Genomic DNA, 27,039 nt, shown 5'->3' on the forward strand with positions numbered 1-27,039 from the left:
CTTGAACTTTGAATTCTAGGTTAGCGAGGAATCGGTCAAATAAAAAACAAACTCGTCTTCTCGAAACCAACGTTTCGACAAATATATTGTCCTCTTCAGGGCCTGGATATTACAAATACACAAGTACAAACAATTCAGTAATACAGAAAATAAGTAAAAAAGCAGTAATATAAAAATAAAATACAATTAAAAATAAATAAATAAAGTAGGTAAGTGTTTTCAATAATTATAAAGAATTTATTGTATTTTTATATTACTGTTTTTTTACTGATTTTCTGTATTACTAAATTGTTTGTATTTGTGTATTTGTAATATCCCGGCCCTGAAGAGGACAATATATTTGTCGAAACGTTGGCAAGAAGACGAGTTTGTTTTTTATTTGACCGATTCCTCGCCAATCTTGAATTCCAAGTTTAACAATTTACTGTCACGAAACCTATATATTCGAAGATCACTTGTTAATTTTGTTCAAGTCCAGTTGTAAAGCTTGGCAATTTGGTCAGAGGCGAGTAAGGAATTGAGTTTACGAGAAGAGAAGAAGTTGTTCCTTAGGGCAGGATGATTTCGTCCTATTTGTACTAGGGGACATTTCTCATACTTCTGGCACTCCTGAGGGAATGATATTTTCCGCACAGTTTACCCAGACAGGTGGAGGTAATTGATAAATATTAATGATTTTGGTCAATATGCCCATGAACTTACTGGTTGTACTGGGATTCATTCTGAGTTTCCATGTGCAAGTACTGTTTTTGATTATTTGACTAGCGATATAAACCCAACAAATTGACAACCTTAACAGAAACAAACATGAATTCCATGGTTGCAAATGTCGCCCTGTAAGTAACAACGACTAAAACACTGACAGAATTAGATTATTCTATTAGACCAATGGGAATGTGTCACAGTAGGTTTGGAATGAGAGTACGTTACACCCATTAGATGGTTAATTTAGTTGGAGTTGTTTATTTTTCTTTTAATTCCATTCGCTGCAACCCTTTTTTTGTCCCTATAGGTACGATTTTAACAACACAGGGATTGTCAAAGTCTAAGGGAATGTAAATTTTCAAGGTAACCTTTTTAATGATTTTTGATTAGCAAATGCAGAGTAGCCAAATTTGTATAAAATTTAATCAGTTACGCACTTATTTATTTTTATATTTAAAAAGATTAAATTTGAATAAATAAATTCAAATCTTCGTTAAGCGTAGGTTTTGGTGGATATGGAGACTGCAAACAGTATAATCTGAAAAGATGAACGAGTGTTTACTGAATTCAAATAAAAGCACGCTTCAACTTTCATTTTAGGTCCTGTATTGTACATATTTAGATGCATAGATAGAAATGGATATTTAAAAAAATAAATAAATGATACAAATACAAATTTACAAAACTTTAATCAAAACATCGTAGACAATTTTAATCAAACAGTCGGATTGTAAAATAATTCATAGAAAGTACAAAGTGTGGCAAAACCAAACGAGAAAACATTTTAAATAGATAAAAAGAGGAAATAAATCAATCAATCCTAAAAGCTATCAAACCGGGAAACATTGCACAAATACCCGTAAGTAGAATTGCCCTTTATGTAACATAAATAAACTTAGTGTAGAGATCAAATCAAAATACCCCATTAAAACTGTTTAGGAACAGCAAGAAAGTAAATGAACAAAACTAGTAGATATGACTGCTAGTGAATTTCAGTTATATAAAAAAATTAAAAACTTGAATGGTAGTTATTTTTTTAAGAGGTAAGGGTAATGAAGGGAAAATGGCGAAGAGATGCCTAGAATGAAGTAGATGAATGGGAGTATTGGAGAATTACGAAATATTATGTACCCGTTCATTCGAGATGCCCACAGCACTAGCAATCTCACGCACCTTCACTCTTCTGTCATCCATCACCATATCATGGATTTTATCAATGATTTCTGGAGTAGTAACCTCAACAGGGCGTCCAGAACGTTCAGCGTCACTAGTGCCCCATATGGCCACTCCGAAAATTTTGAAACCACTTATAAACTGTTCCAATCGAAGGTGCAGAATCACCATAATGTTTATCAAGCTTCTCTTTAGTCTCCTGAGGCGTTTTGCCTTTCATAAAGTAGTGTTTAATAAACACACGAAATTCTTTTTCGTCCATTTTTTGAAAATCACTCGACTTCCTCGATTCAAACGAATGCCAAACACAAAGAAATAGACCGATCTGGCTGAAACTTGGTGTGTGTTCTTCCAAGAGATGCTACTAACTAAACATAACCTCGATACGCGCCAGTGGTGCTATCTCTCTGACTTTGCACGGACTTTTCAAACGACCCTCGTATATCGGAACGATTGTCGCAGGAAGATGCAGAAATGCAAAGCAAGATATGTTTAGTTTAGGTAAATATCAGAGTGGAAAAAACAAACCTGAATACAACTCAATTTCAAATGGTTATCAATACCAAATATTTTAGATAGATTTGGATTTACTTAGATAAACTGAATATAAAGGTAATGTCACTATAAAGGCAAAGGTCAATTACTCCCTTCAAAGACATTGTTTGTTGATAGAGTATGGACGCCTTAAAAGTTGCAACATCTAAATGTGAATGATTATGATGTGGGGCTCCAGTTTACAAACAGGATCCTTAACTGTAAGTACATCAACTATAAATGTTTGTTACGGATGTAAGTAGAGTATAAGTTAGTAAATCAATTTCTATTGGCGGAACTTAACGTCCAAGTACCTATAATTTTAGGTGTTCTAACAAATGAAAAGAAGCTACTCGCTAAATTCGAACGGGTGACCTCTTTCACTAGTTTCAAAACCACAACCCCTCCAAAAGTGTGAAGGATGTTTAATTCAGGTACTTTTGGCACCAACCTAAATGACTTGAACGACACCAATTTCCTTTTTAAAAAAACCTATTAAGGGAAAAGGAAAAATACATGAATCATTTTCCAATAAAGTTCAGTTGACGTCAAAAATCTTTTCTTATTTTTCTCCTGTTCCAGCGTCCAAAACGAAACATCCAAAATGCTTCTATACTGTTGTATCCCAAGAATTACCAAAAAAAAACAGTCTTTACTTTGACATTTAGAATATTTCTTTGAAATTCAATAGTTTAAGGAATTTAAGAACAGTGCAAGATTTAACAGGTTCCTATCCTAGATTATTTCACAATAGATCCAAAAGGGTCGCAGTGGCGTAGGCCTTGAGGCCGCCCTAGTTTAATCTATCTATCTATCTATCTATCCTAGATTAAAATTCAATTAGGATGGAGTAGTAAATAATAGATTAATCAAACTAAATGGCTAATGCGAAGGGAAAAATCCGACATTGCCCATTAATTAACGAAGAATTTCATCTTCAACCTTAATTATGATAGCTGAGAAAATGAAACGACAAACTAATGCTACAAAATTTGTGGTCATTGGTTAGCAGGTGGTTGTTTTCCTGTAGCCGCCAGTTAGATTGAGGAATGAGGATTTCCTAGTTCGAAGATCTGTTGGCTACCTCATTGTTCTTTCCAGAATAGAATGCGCCTTTCAAATAGTTGTATCTGAAACTGTGAACAACTTTATGAAGCGTACTTTGTATTGTTTATCATCTGTCCATCCATAATTAGAAATGACTGTCGAACTTCAACGCCATTGTTGTGGCGCAGAGGTCTTTTTCTTTTAGACCGTCTTATTTGTCTAATACGCTTCTTCTAATATTACAATATACCAGCTATTCATTTATTGTGTTACATTGGTTCTCTTTTGCCTCCCACTCGAAATATCCATCGCAAATCCAATTAATATTTAAAATTAATGACCTCCCAAAATTTATACTTTCAATGATATCCATGATTTTTCCTCTATCTTCAGTTATTACTCTAGCCCTGTTTACTGTTTTCCACATTACGTAAGAGATATTTGGATCAATACTTTAGAGTCGCAAATTAATGACGTACAACGAGATTATATGTTATACCGGTATACCACCACATACTTCTTCATAAACACTTTTTATTTAAGTATCTTTTTTCTGCTTTCGCAAATCTTTTCTCATCATTTACGTCTTGAATACATTTTATAAATTAATATATTATTTATTTGAAATTCGCTTTTCAATGTTTACTGTTTGATAAATTGTTTTTGTTTTTTTTTATCTTGACAATATTAAAATTCAAAAATTCCCAATAAATATTTTATTTTATAACCAAAAAATAATCCTTGATTAAAAATAAATAAATAATATTGACGAAACGTTGTGGAAAATAATTGTTAAATTATTTTTGGCTCAACCTTTCAACATTTTTTATAAAAACCTCTTCCCATGTTCATTCATATTCCCACATTTTCATGTTATAAAACTGCGATATAATTATTTATTCATTTTTGGCGGATTTGAATCCTTTTACATAATTTACTCTTGAAATTTTTACAAATCTGTTAAAAATATATAAAAAATACATACCAAAAATTGTGCTATCACTAGGGAACGGATTCGTATGTATGTATTTACATATTTTTTTCTAGGCAATTTACAGACGTTTTTCAACTAGAAGTATTCATACTGACACTTTTTAAGCCGTTTGAGTCTACTTTTATTTCACATATTTCCACATATTTGGATGTTATCGCATATTTATACATATTTGATTAAAATAAAAAAATATTTCTACATACGAGGGTCGTTTGAAAAGTCCGTGCAAAGTCAGAGAGACAGCACCACTGGCGCGTATCGAGGTTATGTTTAGTTAGTAGCATCTCTTGGAAGAACACACACCAAGTTTCAGCCAGATCGGTCTATTTCTTTGTGATTGGCATTCGTTTGAATCGAGGAAGTCGAGTGATTTTCAAAAAATGGACGAAAAAGAATTTCGTGTGTTGATTAAACACTACTTTATGAAAGGCAAAACGCTGCAGGAGACTAAAGAGAAGCTTGATAAACATTATGGTGACTCTGCACCTTCGATTAGAACAGTTTATAAGTGGTTTCAAAATTTTCGGAGTGGCCATATGGGCAACAAGTGACGCTGAACGTTCTGGACGCCCTGTTGAGGTTACTACTCCAGAAATCATTGATAAAATCCATGATATGGTGATGGATGACAGAAGAGTGAAGGTGCGTGAGATTGCTAGTGCTGTGGGCATCACGAATGAACGGGTACATAATATTTTGCATCAACATTTGGACATTACAAAGCTATCCGCAAGATGGGTGCCGCGATTGCTCACGCTTGACCAAAAACGAAATCGTGTGAAGTGTTGCAAGGACGGTTTGCAGCTGTTCCAGAAGAATCCGCAGGACTTTAAGCGTCGTTTCGTCACTGTGGATGAAACATGGATACATCACTACACTCCTGAGACCAAAGAACATTTTAAACAATGGGTTACCAAGGGGGAATCTGCGCCAAAAAAGGCGAAGACCGTTCCTTCGGCCGGAAAGATTATGGCGACTGTCTTTTGGGATTCGCAAGGAATAATCCTCATCGACTATATGGAAAAGGGTAAAACTATTACAGGTGCATATTATTCATCGTTATTGGACCGTTTGAAAACCGAGCTGCAAGAAAAACGCCCACGATTGGCCCACAAAAAAGTCCTTTTCCATCACGACAACGCACCAGCTCACACCTCAGCAGTTGTGGTCGCAAAATTAATGGAAATAGGGTTCCAACTCGTTTCACATCCCCCCCTATTCTTGGGGGACTTGGCTCCCTCGGACTACTATTTGTTCCCCAATATGAAGAAATGGCTGGCGGGAAAAAGATTTTATTCAAACGAGGAGGTGATTGCAGAAACGAATGACTATTTTTCAGACTTGCACAAATCCTATTATTCGGAAGGGATCAACAAACTAGAGCAGCGTTGGACGAAGTGTATAAGCCTAAAAGGAGACTATGTTGAAAAATAAAAAAGGTTTACCCCAAAAAATTAAGTAGTTTTTATTTTTGCACGGACTTTTTAAACGACCCTCGTAAATTAATTTCTTTCAAATCCATTCGTTGAGCTTCAGTAATCTAGCGAAGAAGATGGACCCATCTTCTGTTGTCTGATTGAATTCTCTTCTCATTCATTTTTGCATGATTTGGATCGCTGGAAGTTCCTTCAAACCGGAACCACATGCAAGCGAGAAGAATCTAAGAGAACTTTACTCTAGCTGCATTAGATTTTATCTCCTTACTTGGCAAGCCGCTGCGCATGCCAAGTGTACTGCAAATGCACGACAGTAAATTTAGAAAACAAAAATAAAAATCTTCCTCTTTTTAACCCAATCAGTAGTAAATACGGAGAGAAACAGCTGAGTTCATAGAAAAATAAAAATAATAATAATAATATGAAAAGGGAAGGGGTTAGCTATGCGGTTAGCGTACTGGACTCCCACGCGGAGGTCCCAGGTTCGAATCCAGCTGCTCACCCTTAGATTTTCTCTTCCTAGGAGCTTCTTACAGCTCACTGTCCGGTGATGGACAGTGTTATCTGTAACGAGAGAACACTGTCCGGAGGCCGGCAGTGCACTGATAAAAGCTCCGGGCGCCAATAACCTTAGATGTTTAAGCGCCTTAAATCATAAAAAAAAAAAAATAATAATAATATGAAACCTATTGAGCTTAGGCATAAGAAGGTAAATTATGAATTTAGAGGATTCAAAATTGATGTAAAGCGTCAATTTGAACCAAAGAATTTGAACTGTTACTTTTATTTTTGTAAATAACTTTTCTTTTCTTCAACAACTAGATGATTCGAACCCCAGTATCATAATAAATAGAAATATCTCACTGTAGTGAATAAAAAACTCTTAAATTTCTGTGCACTATATACCGCCCTACTTGCCCCAATATGGGCGTATGGAATACAGCTTCTACGGTAGCGCCAAAAAATCGAACATCAACCGATTTCAGACCTCACAATCAAAAATTCTGAGAACAATAGTTACAGCTCCCTTCTACGTCTCCAATCACACAATACACTCTGATCTAAATATTCCTCTCGTCTCTGAAATACCCCTATCTCGCTGCACAAAACTCCACTCAAATCTACACAGTCATTTCAACCCTCTGATCCACAGCATGTCCACTACAACACTTCCTTCAAATCCACACAGCGCAGACTAAAGCGGCTTTTGGCCACGCGATCATCTCAACATATAACGCACTAGGATGGTTGCTGTGTAAGCTTGCCAATCTAGCGAACTAACGGCTTCCATCACTGGATGGTCGTCGTTCACTCCACTCATGTGTGGCACACATGTATGTACGTGCATGTGTATTTGCGCTATCCCTATCTCTCATCTCTTTTGCTTGTTGTAATGGATACAGTTGCAAATTAATAAATACAATTCTGTGCATCTCGTCTCATTTTTTTGTTTTAATCCAACTTTTATTTGTTTCCTGTTTCCGTTAAATATTAAGTAGAGTACGTGGAACGAAAAATAAGCTTAAGAGAAGAAAACACTAAGATAACGGATACAAAGATCTGTCATTAAAAATGGAAATAAACCAAGTACTTGTCGGTAAACAAAAAAGAAAATTTGAATAGAACAATAACTTGAGTCTGAGAGAGATACAAATTAATGTGCTTCATTGCAGCATTCTGAGAGAAATGATCTCGGAGTCACTGGCTAATGAAGTAAAGAACAAGTTATTAATAAAAAATAAGACTGCGACTTTGAGTCATAATTGATCATAATCCTCATTAAAAGGGACCTTTGTCTGTGCAAAGGACACGAAGGAGAAGCAAGTTGACTGAATCTTAGAAATACTAGCAGTTTTAATTAGTGTTAATCTTTTTTTCTTTTTCATCTCTGATATCCATCATATATTTTATCAAACATAAAAATAAAATCTAAGCAAATAAGCTCTAGCGAAGGTAATCCATAAGGTAAATAAGAAAGTAAATATAAATGGCCCTCCTTTCGGAAATGTCAGTATATAACTCTTCGGTCTAAAGTTGTCTTCTGTATCCAGTTTGTTACAACCAGACAGAACTTCTTTGCACCGACACAGTACCTCAATGGAATACACATACTAGCGTAAAACGACAAACGACAAGAACTCACAAAATTACTGCACCAGATTCTTATAACAGCCGTTCAAAACTGACTTTGAACAACAATGAACTTATATAAAACGCGCTACAGGTACTAAATTTAACTTAAGGACTTTGAGTTTGTCAAGTATTTCAACATCTGATTTCGAACATTTGAGTAGAAAATTCTATGCCATATAACTATAATTTCTACTGTTTCTGTCACTGTCATCTACTTTTATGGCCAAGGCCAAAGTAATACAAGGGCTGCCTTCATTTGGAAAATGAAAGGTAAAGTACAAGAGAAAAACATCGAAGTGGCTACCAGATCGTCTAGATTTCTACGGTTTCTGTCCCTGTCACCTAATTTAATGGCCAAGGCTAAAAGTAACACAAAGGGCAGCCTTTTCGATTGGACATGTATTCCTGTATACACATACACCTGTGTTTGCAATAACTCAGATTCAATTTTAAATGTAATAACTGATGCTTTAGAATTTAAATGCATTAACTGTGGCTATAGAATTAACCTTATGCTATAGAATTTACATAAAATCTGCCTTTCAACTTGTATTAGTAACTACAAACTTGATAGTTGTTGTCACCTGGGAGATGATAGGTGCAGAACGCCTTATACGTACTACAATGTCATCAAACTATCTCCGAGTTGAAATGTCTTTTCACCTGAGTCTAGTCTATTCGATGGCAATGGAACTTTGCAATTGGTGAGTGCAACATATACAATACCATGAGTGATATATATTTAGTTGCAAAGTCATCAAATCTATTATCAGATCCACTGATCAATGTGTTATCTAGTGTCTTCTTTTCTTCGTGGTATGGTTTGACAATAATTTGTTCCAAACTAAAATAAAAAATATGCACATGTACATGAAAATATCTATGATACCGCAGGCATGTTGTAAACTGAGAGATGTAAATCACATTTCTTAATGATCTATTCCAGAATTTTCGTTTTTAATAAATTATAATGAACCTTTATGAAGAACTAGAGTTATCAACTAACCTCCTGCAACCGTTTACGTTCGGTACCACCCTTGAAAGAACTGCTCCACGATTTCCAAATGCCATTGTCTTTAAATACATCTTCCAGGAGTAATAGGAATCAAATAATATTCAAAGCTCTGTTTAATCATCAATGGAGTCTAAAGAAATACTTTATAATCGCTACTTTTCATTGATTTCTGATGATGCTCTCAGTTTTTGTTAGGAACCTTCTTCGCAGATAACAAAAGTTATCCAGTTCTCTCGTACAATAATCAACTCATTTCTTAACATTGTTGAGGCCCCAAATCTTAAGCGAATCAACCAGTGTATACGTCAAGAAAAAATTAAACCTGAGTGAACATGTTGGAGCAAAATGTAGTAAAGTCAGATATTAAGATGTCTCCAGGTCATTCCAGATGCTCTGGAGTTTGATCACAAATCTTATTCTAGCAATAAAGTTCTTTTATTGAATAGATATAGTTGATCTAAGGCGCCACGGTAGCCGAGAGGTTAGAGGCGAGACCAGTAAAGCTAATATGTATTGTGGTACTGGGTTTGATTCCTGGTCTTAGGCCTTGGATTTTATTTAAAGGTTAATAAAAGACATTTACAGTAAAGTATGTTTGCTAGTCGCCTCCGTCCACGACACCTAATTGGTAGTTAGACGTAAAGCCTGGCCTGAAAAAGTAGGCGATTACTTTACTTTACTTATAGTTGATCTATGAGAAATTCAGCTCGTCATAAGGATTTGCTAATTTAGTTAAATATCTATAGGATGCAAAATAACTGCCAGTTTCAGTCACTTGTATTTATGTTTTATATTTATTTATGTGTCAAACTGACATGTCCATGTACAGACAAGTCAGAAGACACACCAACCCTTTAACGATGTAAAATATTACATTGTCAATTAGCCCTGAAGATGACCTAGTCCCTAAGTCGAAAGCTCGGCATAATAAAGTTTATCATGACTGAAACTGACATTAATTTTTCATCCTATTGTAACTATGATTCAGTCACCAAAAATGATGAACAGTATAGTTGAATATCTATTTTACCTAATACCTTGTTTAAATCTGTATTTGATAATTAAATTGTCTAAAGGGCTTTGTGGTAATCACTTAGTTATAGACAATTTTGAGGGCTAGTGGACAATTATTCCGAAATTTTTCAACCTAATTGTTGATTTAGAATCAAAAAAGAATCTCGGGCAATCAGAGAACATCCAGACAGAACATTTAAAGGGAACATTATCTTCAGAGTAATTACGTAACAAATGTTTAAGAGTTATTTTCACTTAACTTAAACCATGTACTGGGAAATTCTGCCAGTAAAGCTAGACAACTACCCAACTTGAATTCATTACTTACAGATTGGAAGTTTCCTATAACACAATAATTAGTTTTCGATCGTAAGCATCATTAATTCCCCCTCTCCACACATATAGGAGAATGGTTATTAGATGTTTCATCACTTCAGGCGTATTACTCAAGATTCATGTATGAAATTAAACTGAGAATGCTCTTGTCGAACAATGCTCTGTGAGTTTGGGCCTTTATATCAAAACCTAAGGGAGAACATTCACGAAATTAACAATATCTAAACTAATTTACATAATTATAATTAACAAATTTAAATTGTTCCTTAAATTCGATAAACTGCCTCTCATATCACACTCTAAATTGTTTCTTAGAATCAAATTTAAAAATAAAAAAGATTTAATATTAAAGCTTAAAAAGCCTTGATTAAAAACTTTTCTTGTACCCATATTAAAATAAAAAGTAATGTCCCAAAGTTTCAAAGTGCAGCTTCATCAGAAGTAATTGCTTTTGAAGCTCTCTGTACACGAAAAAAAAAAATTGTACTTACATTTCCTACTGATCTTCTCAGTGTCTTCATTTGGTTTTGAAACATGTGCGTCGCCAGTCTCCAAGCTAGAAAAAAAAGTAGAGATAATAAATAAGATTATTTGAATGGCTAATTAGGATAATTGATAATATTTATTGAAAACTTATAGAAAATGCATCCATAGTTAAGAGCAAATTTTCAACCACTGATCAATAAAGTTACATTTGGTTGTCAAACTACGAGTTGACCCTTTGTTTACTCAGAGCAGCCGGCCCGTTTATCCCAGGGGTTGGTCTACACAACCTTTTGAAGTCAGAGGGGCCAGAATTTGCACACAAATACGTACAAAGGACAGACTATCCCGTCATCCAGTATAACAAAGTTACTAGTGATCAAATAAATACCTAATAATCGATTAATAACTGATAATATTTAAACAGTTTTTTTTAAAATGGGTAGACCATTTTCATTTCTTCGAATGCAATAAGCGAAAGAAAAGTGTGAAAGTGAGAGGAAAAGTGAATGAGTTTGGCGAGGGAAAGCTTGTTTTCCGGTATAGACAACGGCCATTTTAAGCCAGCAGTAAATGTTACAAATGGGATAGACCTTTTTCTTTTCTTTAGGATTTTATGTGAAGTGAAATTAATTTTGAATGCACAAGGCTCCTGTAAATTGTGAGTTCCACACATGATATACGTACACATCAAAGACAATAGCTAGAGATTGAGATATTCGATCGCTGCTGAATTCCGGTATTATTAGAAGATAATGTCCAACCAGTTAACCCTAATATTAACCCTAACCCATTAAAAACTAATCTCAAACATAAATTAAAAAGTAGTTGACATTCCTTTGAGAGTAATTAAATCTCTGTCATTCTTTTTCATTAACTTACATTATCGTTTTTGTATTGCTTGGTTTGTTTCCTAATAAATTAGTAATTTTTTTCTTCTGAGTCTTGGGAAAGATTAGCGTAGAGTAATTACATCTGTTTACACTTTGAACATAGTCAATAAGAAATTAAACAGGATTTAGCTTGCCCGAATTTCTTCTCTCAGATCTATGAAAAAAGCTTTGCAACCAAGTCCATCCTAGTAACTGGCCAAGGTAAATGGTATTCATCCTGTCAGACTGGCAGGTAATTTTACTTCGTTTCTTAAGCCCTAGACTCAGGACACCCACGCTGACATTATCCAGCCTCAGGTCTTTTTATTTATAGAACAGTAAAAGGCACAGAAAATATCTCCAGAGAAGTGTCATTGCAGGAGGATTCAGCCACTGAGTAGGAGGAGATTGGAGGGAACAGATTTAAATTTTTTGGTCTGTTTCTACATAAAAATATTTATGGGTTACTTTGAATTTTGATTAACTACACATTCTATCTTTTTTCATTTACAAAATTCTTTCTCCTGATTCACCTGATTTAAAGCGGATTTTTTAAAAGAGGCCGCAATACTTATATTGTATTTTTCTCTAAAATAACTTTGTATTAGAGAAACCTTTATAATCTTAAAAAGAATTAGTCAAAATTTGGAAGGAGTTACATAACTTCACGAGAAATGTAGCATTTCCCTTTAATTTCTGTTACAGTTCTTAAACTATAGATTACCTAGATGTTAGGAGGTATAAAAATGATAAGTGGAAAGCTCTGAAGAATATTCTACTCAGGAGAGATTGGAGAAGCAAAAACAGGGTGCATTTATCAGGAATGTCTCCTGGAAAGGGCATTAGATACATAAACATGGGTAATCATCCTTGAGTAAAGATTGATAACATCTTTAATCCATTTTAGGTACGATTTGGCCCACACAGTTATCATAGTGGTGCCTTAGACAGTGGGCAGTAATGGAGAAATCTACTGGAATTCTTTTTTTCTTTCTCCAGATTACATTTCATTAGTTAAGGTCTTTTTTTTACTCGGAAAAATATCCGAGTTTCGCATAAGTGATATAACATTATTCAAGGAAAACTCCGCCAACTGAAGGTCTCTGTTACTCTAACGAGCTAATATAATAACACTACAACTTCATAGTCCTCTAAGGTATCCTAATTGCACGTTCTACTCTCTCCTATCCCAGTAATTCCTCTACCTTAGCAAGAACAAAATTCACAACAGAGAAACGTTTTAAAGAAGCTTATAGCCAAAGAAGCTTCGAGTGACTGAAAAGGAAAATCCCTGCATAATTATGTTCATTAAACGAAGAAATGCAAGGATCATAGATGTATTTCTGGATTATGTATGAACAAAATGAAATGCAGAGATGTAAATCATTAAAAATGATAAAAAGTATATAGTCTGTCGCAGCTTATTCGCAAAGATTCTCAAAAAATTATTGAGAACTCACATTTCTCAAATTTTCCCCTTAAAAATAATAAGAGAAAGTTTTTTTTCTCAACAAATACTTTGTATCGATCCCCTAAATTGGTAGAGAATAATCCTAATTTACATTATTTACAGTCACATCAAATATGTAGACATAACACATGGGCTTTGTGAACGATATCAATAAGGGAATGATAGTTTGACATACGTACGTACCTAATAAACACCAAATCAAACAATAAACATCTATTTGATTATTGCGATCAGAAGGACATCAGGATCCAAGCAACAGTGATTGACATCAATTTCAATATCAATATCCATTAGTCAAAATACATTTTAGTAAGATATTCCGCTGTTCGTACAGGCAAATCCAACTACAAGCCCAGAATTGTCTAGATAAGAAATATCACAATTTCAAATGAATACAGCTTTTTTTTAGAGACAAAATAAACTTTAAAAAGAGCAAAAGTGCCCAGTGAGTGAAGGATTTGTGAAAAGACTGAGGGACAATGTGTTAGACTTTCCTAGGTAATTTGGGAGAGCAACACAAATAAAATAAAATAACAAATTAAAGGAAAGGGAAGGGTGGGGGACGCCACCAACACCCAGAACACCTTCACTTAAAAAGAACAAATAGATTTATATTCTCAATTTGGTAAAAGTACAAAGAAAATACCATAAGGTCTAGATCATAATTACTTATTACAACTTACAGTTCAGAACCCTATAACCATACACATAGCTCACATTAGCACGTGCTTGGCCTTTAATGCTCTACAATTTAAACACTGTTGGGAATGACACAGAAAGACGATGGCCATAAAATTTCAATATTACAGTCAGATACAGAACTCTTGGCAGGGAGAGATACTTCGGCGTTTGCGGGGCCACATGGCTTGACTTGGCTGCAACCGTCGTACAAAGTGACACAGACTTTGGATCCTGTGAGAAGCCCCAAGGGCAACTGGCTCGAGCTCCCAGGCACACGCTGGAGCCCCCTCTCCGTTGACTTCTCCAGTGCTGCCAACCGGACAATGCTGCGCTATTAGCACCAACAGATAAATTATATGCCGGGGGGCCGCACATCCCTTTGAGGATCGAACAGTGAGCTTGGTTAAGAATTATTTTTGTGGTGGTTCTTTCAACTGTTTTGGAAGCATATTGCTTCATTAGATGATTACTGAAGGAGACTTGATGTGCGATCTTGAAGAACATATCTTATTGAAGAAGCATGTTTTTAATTAAACAGAGTGATTCCAATAATCGATGATTACTGAAGGAGACTTGATTTGATAAGTGAGACCTTGAAGAACATATTTTATTAAAGGAGCATGATTTTAAAGAGAACGATTTAATAAACATAGTTATATTTCTATCAAAACTTAGTGTGTGACTGTTCTTGCTGAATGGAGTAGAGTTTAGAAGTCAGTGGCTTTATTTTAACTTGACAAAGTCCCACACCTTCGAATAACGCTCATTCGCGTTTTTGCCCACTTAGGGGTTCCACGATGAAGAATATCCCATCTTGTGGAAGAAAGAGAACAATTGTGTGTAGTTCTAATAGAACAACCACGTCTTCTTACAAGGTCTTTAGTTTTCCAACTAGCCGTTTTTGTTCATCACCTTCACTGATTTCTAACTAGCATTTGTAGCATAATCTAACATTTATTCTAAACTTTATAAGAGACGTTTGCTATACTTCTGTCACACGGTGACAACAGGAAATAGTTAAACCCATGCGTACGGTAAGAACATTTTGTAAAGATTAATTCGGGTCATGACCGCTACCAATTAGTAGGACCGCTACCTTGGAATAATCTTGCGAGCCACAAGAAAGCCTAAGTAACCACCATTCTTATTTTCTTCTGAGTAAAGTACCTCTCTACTTCCAAAAGCTCTGAGAACCAGGTGTCACTGGCCAGCAGTAGCTGGCAGTTCTTCGCTATTGTTTTTAAGTGAATGTCTTCGCCCAACGCTAAATGCTCAATGAAATATGCAATGAGAAAGAGACATCGGTCAAAATCTAGGCAACATCCTAGACTAATAATCTAAATCTAAATACATACTAGTTCCTGCTACCTTGGTTCCTTGATACTGGAACGCGGCAAGAGCTACTTTATAGCCTACATGGATTTAGAGATCATTGGAATTTAATATTCAGTTTACTATTGAAGCTGCAATCCTGGATAAAAATAAACAGGATTACGCATGGCAAGAGATAAAATGAACAGTTTAATAATATCTTAGACAAGACTGCCTAGTTCTTTTTATCTACTTTTTTTTTTTAATTCTATTAAAAATCTTTTAAGGTTTAAGGGCGAGTCGAAGAAACCTTTATAATAAGGATGAGCCCTAAATTATTTGGAGTGGATGCGCAGGAGAACAGATTCTTCACTAAGGGTCAAAATAAGAAATTATAGTACAATATTTTTTTTTCTAGTACAGAGGAACAAAACAAGCATAAATAAAATAGATAATATGGTAAAACCCATTTCCGTAAATATTAAATTTTGCAGTACCTATTCTTACTAGATAAAGGAATAATAAAACTTAATTATAGCGTAATAACTTATTGTAATAATGTTTCCGTAACTTAATATTATATTATAAAGCTCTATTGTATAGCTCTCTATGTATACTCTTTCATAAAACGACCCAAGCTGAACAAAATGGAAATTTATCTTAACTGGAATACTTAATTCAAATTGATGATGATAATGCTGTCAGATATATATATATATATATATATCTAGTTAATTAGTTAAATGCTATTGGGTATAATTAATCTAAGAAGGAATTCCAGCTAGCACATGTATGAGAATGGACTTTATAACTAATACAAGCAGAGCATGTAGATCTCATGGGCTTACTACAGCTGCCGCAATACGTTATCAACTTAGAGAAATACATCCTCACCCGGCTAGGATTATTTAATTCTACAATTTGTAATTTGTAAAATAAGCTATTAGGGTAAGGGTATAATAATAGTTATAAACTTTTATTTAGTATGTTACAAGTAGTGGTTTACTCGTAGTTCTACTGGATATTTTGGGTACTGTTGTACCCAGTGATCAGCACCTAGAATCTGGAATCTAAATTTCTCTAATTCTGAGCAATCAAATAATAGAAAAGTTGGTGTTTTCTTCCCATTATAGTCATTGACTCTATCTGGATGAGGCTCCACAAAGATGAGATGCTTCCTTAATACTAAAATAGAATCCCACAGGAGGAGAGATATTCGAGACAAGCTCAGAATTATCTTATTAACCAGGGGATTCCAATTCTACTTCTTGGGTTGACGAGAACTCATCTCATGTCATGCAGAGTGACTGAATGGGTGGGGTGGGAAGAGAACATCATTGCTCTTGAAGAATGTCACCGAATTAATCTTAAATTAAATTTAGATTTTGCGAAGAATATCTCTCATAAGTAAAGTCAATTTCAGAGTTAGAATCTGAGGACAATAGACTAAGAAAATAAAAGAGGATAAAAAAGGTTTATCTGCTGGCTTTTCCCAGTTTTTCTCCTACAGCTGCCAAAAATAAACAAATAAACCTGAAACTCGAATTTCTCTTTTCAGTCAACAAACGTGCAAAGAACTTTTTATATTAGATTAAAAATATTTTTGGCGAAATTAAAAAAAAAAAAAAAACAGTATCAGGGCGTAGAAGGCTCCATATATCAGAACTATTATATTTTGCTGGAATGGAAGGCCTGACTGATGTATAAAAACTTTTGTAAAGAGAGAGAGGCTGAGATGAAAAGAGAAACGTATTTCTTCATTTACTTTACATTAGGACTTTTACGCCAAAAGCTGTCATTATTTTGTATTTTAATTTGTATTTTTTTTTGTTTAAACTTAGTAATTCTTAAATAAATGAAAACTTTACAAAGAGAGAATATGCAAGGATTGCTTGGGGTTTTTTTGTGAGACCAGCTGTGGGTTAATATCCTCGCACCCTTCCAGCACGTGGGAAGCTTTCAACACGGCTTTTCAAGAAGCTGCAATCACGTTCTGTTGCCCTAACAGATTTCTCTCCGTGAAAATCCACGCAATGAGGGCTCCTCCTTCATGTTAGCTTTGTCCTGAAGTGTTTCGGATGTGTCCTTCTTTTTTTGCTTTTCGCGTACTAAGTGAAGCATAAGCTTAAGTTCAAACCAGAAAAGCAAGAAGCTACATTTATATATCTTGCTTAGTCATAAAGTTCAGTAAACTCTAAAACAATATACGATACGTGCAGATTGTTTGTTTTCGGGTGTTTTGGGATAGAACAAGAATTTTTGAAACTGAGAAAATGAATGAAAAATCTACAGCTTGAAGAAGATTTTTTTTTTTTAGATTTTGAAAAGACGGGGCGGGACCCTATCCCCACGGCACCACAGCCACACGAGGCTTATTGTGCCTTCCCCTTAAACCTAATAGGTGAAACCTCCCCTCCTAAGAAGGTCGAGAGCTTTCCCTACTAGTTCCTTCTGCGCTGTTATCTCCTTTGGCCTCAAGGTTCCAAAGATGTCATAGCGCAGTCTCTCAATTGCAACGCAATCGAACAACAGGTGAGAGGCCGTTTCCTCCTCTTCCTGGCACAATCTGCACAAAGGTTCCGAGCTAATAAGCCCTATCTTGTGCAGGTGCTTTCTGAACCTTCCGTGCCCCGTGAGTAGGCCTGTAATCAGAGTAATCTGATTGCTGCCCAAACCTAGAGTCACTTTAGTTCTTTGTTTGCACAACAAGGGCATAACCCTCTTGCTGTGTTTTACCCCTGGAAGCATCACCCAGTACTTTTCGTGTTCTCTCCAGATCCAGTCTCTGAGTGCCTCACGAACTGCACCCCTAGTGATCCCCAGGACTGGTTCCGGACCAGTGAAGGGAGTATTAGCTCCATTCCTGGCCAACTGATCAGCTTGAAGAAAGAATTAAACTCTTTTATCTCTGCAAAGATTAGAAGTTTTTTTTTTTCATGGCAAAGATAAAGAATTAGAATGACGTTTTAAAGTGTAGAGGAGTTTTACTGGATAGTTTTGGGCGAAAGGAATATTGGATCTAGAATGTGATTGGCCGTGCTTAAAAACAACATTAGTGTTCCTCAAAACATTTTTTGTAAGCCTAAGTTGTTTGTTCTGAGAGTCTACAGTTTTTTTTTTATATATATATTTCTGTTACAGGTTAGGCGATTGGTGGAGCAGGAGTAATGTATCATTTACCAGGAAGCGAGAAGGAGTTTGGTTTTGTGAGGTCACCTTGAAGTAGCGAAGCCAATAAGCGGTGGTACTTGCCGTGGTAAGTTCAAATATCAAATAATTGTGTATACAATTTTATCGTGAATGAATTTTAAGGTTTCACTTTGTGCTTTGAAGGAGTGTATAAGAAGACTGAGTAATCCCAGAATAGAACCCATAAGAAACTACCGCTGCCACTAGATACCAGTTATCAGAGGCCTAGTTTAGGTAAATGATTCGGCTTTCTATTAGAGAGAAATGAGAGTGTCAATTTCAAGAGGTAACAAGGTATAAGTTGTAGTTGATTGAGACAAGAGTAAGTTGGCTACATCAAACCAAAACTAAACTGTCATCCTTTGCAAGATTAACAGTAAACTCCCTGATGCCAAATATTATTTAATGATATGATAATCACGACGTGAAGTACGTGGCAATGAGCTAGGTTCGATTTGTGGATGCATTAAATCCAACTAGTTACCCACATCAACTAACTTTGACCGACATTAGAGCTGACATTGAACTCTGAGGCCGAAGCCGCCGCAGGAATGCTAAAGGTCCTTGAGGAAGAAAAAAGAAAAGAAAAATTAACTAATTAATGAGAAATTTTAAATTACCTTCAATTAATTTAATAGCTTAACAAGTAAAACAAATAATTACTGCATATCATTAACTTCATTACCCACAAGTCTGGATGTTCAGTAATTGATGGATAATACCATTTTCTGTATTCAATGTAATGATTAATTATGTAGCATCATAATTAACTATGTATGCAGTATGTTAACAAACATATCAATTATTAATCAACTTTACTAATTGTTGGAATATATTATCTGAAAACCTTCGATTCCTAGTACAGAATCATTCCGTATTTACAGAGTTACTCGATGTTGAAGTTGTTCGTCTAGATGCACGAAGTAGATTAAGGAATGTCCTCTTCCAAGCAGAGACCTTTGATTGTCTTTAACTCACTAATGAGAATCATCCTTCTTGATGTTGAAGATCAATCATATAAAGAACAGAGAATTGAACACTTATACATCAGCAAGATATTATAAGTTATGTAGCAAAGAAAGAAAAACACAATGGTTTTACGTCCGATGACCAAATTAGGTGGACGTGGACGGAGGCGACTAGCCAACATACTTTAACATGGGTTCTTTTATCAACCATTAAATAAAATACAAGGCCTTAGATCAGAAATTGAACCCAATACCACATAGTGAGCCTCGCCTTCAACCGCTCGACTATAGTGGCCGTCTTTTACGACTGAGGTCGAGCAAGTTACTAGCACTCCGTCAGTTTAATCTTCTGGGTCTCCCCAATGGAAGCCGTAACAGAGATTAAGCTGATAAGAACAGATAGTATCCTTTGATCTTAGCCAAAAAGAAGAGAAACGCAGTAAAGAGTTTGCTTCTTTTTTTTTTTTTTAATTTATTTTGTAATTTACAATCTGTATAAATAAATACAATAAGTAAATAGGAGGTGAATGAGATGAACTGGTGCGGGAAGAGCAGGAGGAGAGAAGCTACCCAGCGGTAGCACTCTCTAGATGAGATAGGGGAACGTGAGGAGGAGAATATGAGTAGGAGAGAGTAGAGATTTAGATCTTCAGACTGTAAGGAAGTCGCGGGGCCACTGGCGATTCAGTCGGCGAGAAGTATTAGGGATGTCAGAGAAGGCGAGAGACTGTACAAGAGGATTTGAGCAAGTAGAGAGAGCAGTATGGAATTTTTGATATTTAGTCTGAGCGAGTTGGTCTATGAAGGGAATGTTGAGGTCGTTGTGAGGTTAGTCACCGTAGAAAGGAGCGTCAACTATCTGTTGAAGGAGTTTTGATTGAAATGTTTGTTCAGTCCGTATGTTTGTAGGTTCGGCTAAACCCCACAGCTCTAGTCCGTAAGTCCACATAGGTTTGGGGTAACGTTTAATATGCAGTACCAATAATACCAAAACGCTTTTGTTTCTGTCAAGGCTTGATGGAGAGTGTGTGTGTGAGTAGCTTTTGCAGAATCCCTTTAATGAGATCATTGATGAACTTGATGAAATAGTGACTTAGTGACAAATCTCTTTTGCAAGATATGGCAGTGTTATCTTCTGATTCCTGATTATATCCGGTTGCAGTGTATGCACATCTGTTTGTTTCATTAGACAAAAGTAATTCAGTAGGAAAGAAAATTCAAGTATTTTTCTTTTACTTAATTTAAAATTCTAAAATAAAGTACCAAAAACTTAACAAAAAAAACAATGAAAAAGGTTGTAGTTCGTTTAAAGTAAGTTTTGAACATTGTTGAAAGATAGTCTTGCCCAAAAAATAGAAATACACACAATATTTATACAAGTTGCCGCTAGTATAATTTATGCAGCTAATTACCATAATGAGGTGTATGTATAAAGGGCAAGGATGGGTATTCGGCATGAAGAGCAAACTCGCTTTTCCCCTCGGGGTCATACAACAGACCCGTTTTTCTTCCCATATTCTCCATTCCTTGTTACTAAGAAAACCTCTGAAAACAATCCACTTCCCGTACATTATTAAAGCTTATTTAATTTCCTTTTCTACCCAGTTAATATTTCTTTGGTATCTTTATTAAATTTCTTGGCAATAGTTTAATGTATATACAAGAACTTCTAGACTATGAACTTACAAAAGTTTTTCGAAGTTATTTAGAACTTTATTTTATATTATTTTACTAGGCGATACTAGTTTATGTATCAGTGTATATACTGTGTTCCTCAAGGTTCCATCCTGAGTCCCAATAATGCTCCTTGCAATCAACTTCGTCCTTTCTGCTCATGATGTGACTTTGTATACGACTTATTTTGGCATCAGGCAAACTGACTAAATACTTCACTAAATAGAAAAATCGAAATAAACCAAAGGAGGACCAACACCACACCCTCTACTAAACGTAGACCTAAACAGACAAATTAGACCCAACCATACTCCGATTCCGTGGCCTCTCTCGCATCTCTGCTTAACTTTGGACAAAAGAAAAAAAAAACACCTTCTGAACACACACTCAGGGCTAAGTGAACTCCGCTAACCTGACTACAAGACTAGTTTTTTCCCTTTACTCGAACTTGACAGACTGAAGAACAAACAGTTCCTCTACCAAGTGGCTATTAGGCCGATGTTACTCTTCGCCTAGAACAACAAGAAACAGAACGAATCCCACAGATTAGCGACAGACATCTCCTCGACGTACTCAAATCGACTCACACCATGAAACTCTAGTACACTCCTTTTTTCCAAAACCGTCTGCTGAAACACCTCTTCACTATAGATCAGGGGTCCCTAAACTTTTTACACAGGGGGGGGCCAGTTCACTGCCCCTCAGACCGTTGGAGGGCCGGGCTATAAAAAAAAAAAAAACTATGAACTAATCTCTATGCACACTGCACATATCTCATTTTAAAGTAAAATAACAGAGCGGGAACAAATAGAATATATAAATGAATATATATATAAATGAAGAACAAGTAAATTTAAATCAACCAAACTGCCCCGTATTTCTGTGGGAATTATGGTTCTGCTTTTGGCTAATGAGATGGTCCAATGTCCGGTTTAGTTATAGTGCTTTGCCATTCTTCCTACTTCTGCTGTTATTTTACACTGCTTCCGGAGCCGTGACGCGTGCCTACCGTGTCACCGGAAGTAGTACTGTACGTGAGCGACGCCGCCACATACCACCAATGAAAGTGGTACCCTTCCGGAAGTGTGGCAGGGGCCGGATAAGTGGCCTCAAGGGGCCGCATGTGGCCCGCGGGCCTAAATTTGGGCACCCCTGCTCTAGATTGTCATCCTAACCCCCACGGCCACAAAATAGCCACCATCAGACACTTTCCATTCCTTTGGGCATGCATGTTTGTGTGTTTCTGCCCTTATGTAGGTGAATAAATTCTATTAAATTGTGTAAATATGAGTAAAAGTGAGCTCAAGTTTGCCTATGGGTTCCTTAAACCCGAAAAGTTGCAAATTTCAAAACCACCTTAATCTGCAAACCTTATATATAAATATTGTGCCAGTGCTTGAGGAGACTGTGGAGATGTTGTTCGTATTGTTAGACTGGGATACCCGCAGGGACACCAAGATCCCTGAAAAAGTGGCTAGTCCACTTCTCTCTAAGGGAAGCCATAAACTCCAGAACCATCTTATCTTAGACTAATAATTTCTTAAGACCCAACGCATTGTCTACGAAAATTTTACAGAGTCGTTGGAAAAGTCCGTGCAAAGTCAGAGAGATAGCACCACTGGCGCGTATCGAGGTTATGTTTAGTTAGTAGCATCTCTTGGAAGAACACACACCAAGTTTCAGCCAGATCGGTCTATTTCTTTGTGTTTGGCATTCGTTCGAATCGAGGAAGTCGAGTGATTTTCAAAAAATGGACGAAAAAGAATTTCGTGTGTTGTTGATTAAACACTACTTTATAAAAGGCAAAACGCCTCAGGAGACTAAAGAGAAGCTTGATAAACATTATGGTGACTCTGCACCTTCGATTAGAACAGTTTATAAGTGGTTTCAAAATTTTCGGAGTGGCCATATAGGGCACAAGTGACGCTGAACGTTCTGGACGCCCTGTTGAGGTTACTACTCCAGAAATCATTGATAATATCCATGATATGGTGATGGATGACAGAAGAGTGAAGGTGCGTGAGATTGCTAGTGCTGTGGGCATCTCGAATGAACGGGTACATAATATTTTGCATCAACATTTGGGCCATGACAAAGCTATCCGCAAGATGGGTGCCGCGATTGCTCACGCTTGACCAAAAACGAAATCGTGTGAAGTGTTGCAAGGACGGTTTGCAGCTGTTCCAGAAGAATCCGCAGGACTTTAAGCGTCGTTTCGTCACTGTGGATGAAACATGGATACATCACTACACTCCTGAGACCAAAGAACAATCTAAACAATGGGTTACCAAGGGGGAATCTGCGCCAAAAAAAAAGGCAAAGACCGTTCCTTCGGCCGGAAAGATTATGGCAACTGTCTTTTGGGATTCGCAAGGAATAATCCTCATCGACTATCTGGAAAAGGGTAAAACTATTACAGGTGCATATTATTCATCGTTATTGGACCGTTTGAAAACCGAGCTGCAAGAAAAACGCTCACGATTGGCCCACAAAAAAGTCCTTTTCCATCACGACAACGCACCAGCTCACACCTCAGCAGTTGTGGTCGCAAAATTAATGGAAATAGGGTTCCAACTCGTTTCACATCCCCCCCTATTCTCCAGACTTGGCTCCCTCGGACTACTATTTGTTCCCCAATATGAAGAAATGGCTGGCGGGAAAAAGATTTTATTCAAACGAGGAGGTGATTGCAGAAACGAATGGCTATTTTTCAAACTTGGACAAATCCTATTATTCGGAAGGGATCAACAAACTAGAGCAGCGTTGGACGAAGTGTATAAGCCTAAAAGGAGACTATGTTGAAAAATAAAAAAGGTTTACCCTAAAAAATTAAGTAGTTTTTATTTTTGCACGGACTTTTCAAACGCCCCTCGTATTTTAAGTAAGAACTATATCTAGTAATGGAAAAGATTTATTTAATCGCTTTTTTATTTTAATTTTCTAAAGGAAGAGTAAAAGCTTTCACATTTTAAAGAGGAAGAAAAAAAATTGGGTTAATTTTTATTAAAAAAGTTAAGCTAAATTCAGGGATTATAAAGAATTACAAAAAACAAAAACGAAAGTTAGGTTAATGTTTCAAACTTTGTACATAATCTCCTTTTTTTTTCTCCTCTAAACTCCTGAGGGCAGGCTTTTCTACAGGAAAAAGGGAAAATATGAGCAATCACGTGTATTCGAAACATTGTCCTTAAAAACAAAGAAGAGAAAGATAGAAAATATATATAATTTAGTGTGTTTAGGAAGATTCAGACGTAGTACATAAAACATCATTATGAAGGATTGCTAAAAATGTTTCGTAAAATACATTATTAGTACAAAACATGTACTCAGAATTATAATAATTGCAATAAGAGGTACTTGTGTGCTTGTAACAGCTAAGTTAGTGCTTTCATGGAGGAAACAGAAGAATTTCCAAAAAAAGATTTCTTATATTTTTCTCGAAAACCCTATTTCCTGTTTCCTTTAATTTTTTTTTATATTAACGTAACTAAATGAAACAGTTGACAGTAAAACATTATTTTGGTGAATTGTACGAAAATTACGATCTTGTTGTAAAGTTAGGGAGAATATGTAGCAAACATGCCGAGCGAGTATAATAATCGCTTTAGTGGTAGAGTGAGCACCTTAAACGATCTCTCTTGTTAGCTATACATTTCATGCTCATAAATATTAAACAGGAATTGGCATCGTAAAATATATATGGAATTTGCATTTTAGAGAATTGTTTAACTTCAAAGATGCTTATTAAAAAACAAGGAAAGTTATTTGAAAAATATTACAAATAAATAATACATAATACGCAAGTATAAAGTGTGTTTACAAAGTCCAAAGAGGAAGATTTCAAACATGTAATAATGATACGTCCACGTTATGTGGTAGAAAGGAAACGAATGTTTGACGATATATACAGGTATTTAGATGCACCATTTCGCTACGAAGACATTATATTCTCCACCAACAGTTATGTGCTTAAGTCGATAGCAGAGCTAGCAATGAAATATGAATGTATTTAGAAGCTATAGCCGAATTAGAATGAATGGAACAAAATGCTTAGAGAAGGATTACGTGATTTTAATTTTGGTTAAGCTCGTAGAAGGATGGCAGGAATATAGAGTACTGATCCATCCATTAGCAGTAGTTTATGTAAATAGCGGTATATAGTAGAGGGATGAATGTTTGAAGCGAATGTATTTATAAGTAAGAATGGAGAGTGAGTGATATTCTAGTGATAAGCACCTAGACGATGCTGGCTGTATGGCGGAAGCCAATGCCAAAAAAAGAAAACAAAAAAAAAACAAAAAAAAAGTCCAAAGAGAAATGATTAGAAAATTTTTCGCAAAAACAGAGAAAAACTGGAAAAAAAAATATGAAAAACTGATTGAGAAAAATCGTTGAAGTAAGATTCGAGAATTACCTACAATCTGAAAAATTGATACATTAAAGGTGACATTTCAGGGCTGACTGATTTTGCTCAAGTTTATTGTCGCGTCTGATTTCAGCATCTTAATCTAAGTATGAAATTTGAATGTTCAGTGGTACAAAAAAGTAGAGCTTTGCAAGTTGTTGGATTTGAGAGAGTAAGAACACTCATCTCTGAGAGTGTCAGATCACATATTGCAATCCCAAAAGGGTTTTTTTTACACATTAGCGAGGAAATAACTTAACCGGCGGTGGTTTTGTAGGTTAATCCATATAAATTAAGTACGCTCCATGAAGTCCCTAATAGTACTTTAGATAGGACGATTTTTCATCCATAGATTTTCCACTTACTTTATAATCTCCTTACTGTAACCCCACTGATGTATCAGAGGATGATACCTCATACTACAGCAGTCCTAGATGTTGAATTTTTCAGCTAGAGCCTAGAGCAATCAGGACTTCCCAAGATATTAGAGCAGTTCCCCTGCAATTAGAAAAAAAACAAAAATTAGAAGATTCTAGGGTGTATTCCTCTTTAACATCTGGTAACTACCTAGGCTCTCCAGTGGAGCTCCAGGAAAGCCTAGGTAGAGTAAGTAAAGTAAAGTAATTGCCTATTTTTTCAGCCAGGCTTTACGTCCAACTACCAATTAGGTGTCGCGGACAGAGGCGGCTAGCAAACATACTTTACTATAAATTTCTTTTAATAACCATTAAATAAAATCCAAGGCCTAAGATCGGGGAATCGAACCTGCTAAACCAACAATACATCTTAGCTTTGCGGGCCTCGCCACTAACCGCTCGGCTACCGTGGCGCCTACCCCATTGTCATCGTGTGCAACATTATGATTCATCCAGGAAGGACAAATAGTTGGTAATTAGAGATAGCCATCACACGCCCTCATTCTGAGGATTGTCTAAGCTCAGAGCTGCCTGAAGCTCATCAAGCTAACTCAATGCCATCCACTTCAGTTTAAATACTAGAATTGATTGTATATTCTACCATTTCAAATCTACCATGTCACTGCTCCGCTCAAAATTTCTTTTAGCCGGCAATGACCCATCTGAGAAACCGATTCACTCTTGTTAACTAAAATTAGGGAACCTTTGAGCTAAACATGAGGGCGATTAACTTTTGCTAGAATTCTTTTGCAGAGAAATGTTACAACAGAAAATTCATCATAGCCCAAGGCACGCTGGTTTTTTTTTTGGCATTGGCTTCCGGTATACAGCCAGCATCGTCTAGGTGCTTATCACTAGAATATCACTCACTCTCCATTCTTACCTACAAATACATTCGCTTCACACATTCATCATTCTACTATATACCGCTATTTACATAAACTACTGCTAATGGATGGAGCAGCACTCTGTGCTCCTGCCATCCTTCTCGCTTAACCGAAATTAAAATCACGTAATCCTTCTCTAAGCATTTTCTTCCATTCATTCTAATTCGGCTATAGCTTTTAAATACATTCATATTTCGTTGCTAGCTCTGCTATCGACTTAAGCACGTATATGTTGGTGGAGAATATAATGTCTTCGTAGCGAAATGGTGCATCTAAATACCTGTATACATCGTCA

At 36.0% G+C, this 27,039-nt stretch overlaps 2 long non-coding RNA genes and 1 pseudogene across 3 annotated transcripts in view; 1 reads left to right on the plus strand and 2 right to left on the minus strand.

Annotated features, from left to right (window-relative positions):
• LOC141450820 (uncharacterized) overlaps positions 1-27,039 on the minus strand; it is a 73,046-nt gene that overhangs the window by 11,335 nt on the left and 34,672 nt on the right. Inside the window, exons 2-3 of one of the 2 annotated variants that reach the window (XR_012456340.1) lie at positions 25,807-25,939; positions 10,879-10,943 (exon numbers count right to left, since the gene is read on the minus strand). This is a non-coding gene — a long non-coding RNA (uncharacterized lncRNA). The remainder of the gene's footprint in view (positions 1-10,878; positions 10,944-25,806; positions 25,940-27,039) is intronic. The other variant, XR_012456341.1, reaches the window with a different exon arrangement.
• LOC141450819 (uncharacterized) overlaps positions 17,536-27,039 on the plus strand; it is a 108,679-nt gene continuing 99,175 nt past the window's right edge. The window contains exon 1 of the long non-coding RNA XR_012456339.1: positions 17,536-18,461. This is a non-coding gene — a long non-coding RNA (uncharacterized lncRNA). The remainder of the gene's footprint in view (positions 18,462-27,039) is intronic.
• On the minus strand, positions 19,679-19,801 carry LOC141451575 (U2 spliceosomal RNA; annotated as a pseudogene).

The sequence above is a fragment of the Rhodnius prolixus genome, unplaced genomic scaffold (assembly GCF_049639745.1).
Source record: "Rhodnius prolixus isolate KJV_2025 unplaced genomic scaffold, Rpr scaffold_8, whole genome shotgun sequence".
Taxonomy (NCBI): domain Eukaryota; kingdom Metazoa; phylum Arthropoda; class Insecta; order Hemiptera; family Reduviidae; genus Rhodnius; species Rhodnius prolixus.